Raw genomic sequence first — 739 nt, 5'->3', positions numbered from 1 at the left:
GCGCCTTTCGGAGGCGGCCCCAGGCGAGGCCGCAGCGTCACAACGGCGCCTCAGCGCGGCGCCTGCGCCATGACGCGTGAGGCGATGGACGCCATCTTGAGTGAGGGCACCCCGAGGCGCGAGGGCTGCTCGCTGGGAATGCTGTGCTTGGGTGGGATGGGCTGGTGAAATAAAGGGAAAACAATAATTGCTCGTCTCTTGTGCCTTCTCAGCTGAACCTGAGTTGTTATTTCAGGCAGCTCCGTTTATAGCTGAGGGGGTTGTGATTTGTACTGTTAGAAAGGATCCACAATTAGACTCCCAAGCAGGTGATCTGGGAAGAATGCATCATGGAGCAGCAGTTTAGAAATAATTGACAAAGTCAATGCCAGAAAGAAGGGCTGCTCTGATCCCCTGTAGCCTGAATTTATGAAGTAAAATTCTGAATTTCTATAAATACCCGTGAAGGGACAGCTGCCCAGAACATTGCTCTTTGTCATGGAAGTATTAAACTGATCTTTTTGGTTATTAATTTTTTTTTACTGTATTTCTGAAGGGAATTATGTTCCTTTTTTATCCATTCTGATTGCATTTCCTGATGTATTTCTAATTCCTTCTCTGCTCTGACATTTGGGAGACATGTAGTTCGTGCTTTGTGTTTTGTTTTAGGCTTATTTGATTTGGGGTTGTTTGTGCAGATCTATGTCTGTGATTTTTTTTCTATGCTTTTTGTCCTGGTTTTCTAAAAATGAAAACAAAA

This window comes from Centrocercus urophasianus, unplaced genomic scaffold (assembly GCF_019232065.1).
Source record: "Centrocercus urophasianus isolate 14NV4802_14NV808 unplaced genomic scaffold, USGS_Curo_1.0 seq_24, whole genome shotgun sequence".
NCBI classification, from domain to species: Eukaryota; Metazoa; Chordata; class Aves; order Galliformes; family Phasianidae; genus Centrocercus; species Centrocercus urophasianus.
The sequence above is the reverse complement of the archived record's forward strand: the minus strand, read 5'-3'. Positions refer to the sequence as shown.